The sequence below is a fragment of the Cariama cristata genome, unplaced genomic scaffold (genome assembly GCF_000690535.1).
Source record: "Cariama cristata isolate BGI_N322 unplaced genomic scaffold, ASM69053v1 scaffold2205, whole genome shotgun sequence".
NCBI classification, from domain to species: Eukaryota; Metazoa; Chordata; class Aves; order Cariamiformes; family Cariamidae; genus Cariama; species Cariama cristata.
The window spans coordinates 93,955-96,400 of NW_009619046.1; positions in this window are offsets into that span (position 1 = coordinate 93,955).

Below are 2,446 nucleotides of genomic sequence, written 5' to 3' on the forward strand. Positions count from 1 at the left end.
TTGTCTTTGGAAACCAACCTCCAAAGTCACGCAAATAAGTGACAGAAGTGAATGACAGCAGATGCAGCCTTGAAACACGGACCTGTTGGAGAAGGTCCAGAGGAGGGCAACGAAAATGATCCGAGGGCTGGAGCACCTCTCCTATGAGGACAGGCTGAGAGAGTTGGGGTTGTTCAGCCTGGAGAAGAGGAGGCTTCGAGGTGACCTCATTGCGGCCTTCCAATACCTGAAGGGGGTCTATATGAGAGATGGGGACAGACTTTTTAGCAGGGTCTGCTGTGACAGAACAAGGGGTAATGGTTTTAAACTAAAAGAGGGTAGATTTAGACTTGACATAAGGAAAAAAATTTTTACAATGAGGGTGGTGAAGCACTGGAACAGGTTGCCCGGAGAGGTGGTGGAAGCCCCATCCCTGGAGGCGTTCAAGGTCAGGCTGGATGGGGCTCTGAGCAACCTTATCTAGTTGGAGATGTCCCTGCTCACCGCAGGGGGGTTGGACTAGATGACCTCTAAAGGTCCCTTCCAGCCCAAATGATTCTATGATTCTATGAACTAAGACTTGTCCGAACACAGAAAACATTTCTTCTATATTAACGTTGCAGTGCTGACCTCTAGTGAGGGATAACCCCAAAACCAGGAGCATTCCTTGGGACAAACCTCACCTCTCACCTCTTCCCTCCTGATCTCATCCCTCAGGCCAGATCCATGTCCCCCACCTTTGGAGGGTGAGCAGTCCCCAGCATCCCCGGGCACTGGCTCCCAGTTAATACCACGGACGCAGTATCCTTATTGCACAAAACAGTTTTTCAAAGGGTCAAAATATTAAAAGATACCGGAGTGAAAGGTTGCTGCTTAAATTACATAAAGCAGATTATGAAGAAATCGGTACAATAACTCAAAAGCCAAGCAGTAAGTTATTGATTTTGAGATATTTACGTTATTTACATCACTACTTGCTGAGGGCTAAAACCCTTTCCCATACCCAGGGCCAGGTTTTGCAGTAAGGACGACGGCCAGGCAGAGGCTGGGCAGAGAGGACCCCACCAGGACCCTCCACAGTTGGGTTCACTGCAGGGGTCTCAGGAGCGATGTAATAACCCAGGAGCCCCCAGCTCAGACCAAGATGCTCCAAGGAGCTCATGTTGTTGATTTAGAACAGAAGACAAACGCAAATATGGCCTGACGTAAGAGTGTAAAGTGAGCATCCCAGGTAGATAAAATCAGAGAGGCTCACCAGACCACGCACGTCATTGCTCCTGCCAGGAGAAAACTGCCACAGTTCTGGCTGAGGTGACCACAGACAGAAGTCACCAAGCTTTCCCCTAAATTAAGAACAAAAAGACATTCAGTCATTTCTCAGTTTGGTTTGATCCCTACCCTCTTTATAACAGGATGTCTGCTAACTAATCCCTCCCGATTCCCTTGCTTTTCTGAGAGACTCAGGAGGTATACTGGGTACAAATTTCAAAAAAAATTTAGTCTATACAATTTATATTAATATTTTTTAAATGAGACTAAGAGGACACCAGAAAGCAGAAAAAAATTTCTTCCCCGCTTCTTTGGGCAAAGGGAAATAACATCTGTATTTTCTCGGTGCAAGGAACAGGCATTTTGAGTAAAGCCCTGCCCAGCCCGCCTCTGCCTCCGCCCCGGCAAGCGAAGCCACCTGCGGCTATCTGCAGCCATCCATCAAGTGTGTTTTCTTCTTGCTGCTATGGGCAAGCTGTAAATTTGCCCCTTCTCAACCAGCCTGCATGCAATGCCAAACTGGCAGCAGTCCCAGGCACTGCCTCTTGCCAAACACGCGCTCGCTCGAGCCCTTCCCTCAACTGCCCCCCTAAAGTAACCGAAGCTCAGAGGAATTTCAGCGCACGGCAGAGCCTGAGTTTGCAATAAACTTCATTTACCCGCCCTTGCAATACAGTGCTGGTGCCCAAGGGCGTACCACCACGCGTTTGCAGCCGTCGTTGCTTTGGTTGTATTCAATCGGTAACAGTGACGCACCATTGCCATTGCAATTTCGTCCCTTTAGAGGACTGTGCGTGCTTTAATTAGGATTTTACAGATTTCTTTGAAGTGGTAAGAGGCAAGGGCCAAGAGTGACAAATGACCGTCGGGTGTTCGTGTTTCTATTTCTGACAGGGAGAGTTTTAAAGCAACAGAAAAGCGGTGCATGGTGCCTACAGCTGCACCCGGCGATGGAGGGGCTGAAGGAAATGGAGAACGGCACCGCCGGGAAGGCTCTGTGCCTTCTCGTGGAAAGCTATAAATACATCTTGTTACCCCTTACTTATCAATTATCAATAACCACACCATCTGCTGTGACACAATGAGCCGCGAGAACCTCAGCAGCTGCTTCCCCTATGGCACGGCTCTCACCGCGACTGGTTTCCTCCCTCCTTTCCTCCTCCTTTTAGTCTGCTATTGCCTGATGATCAGACATCTC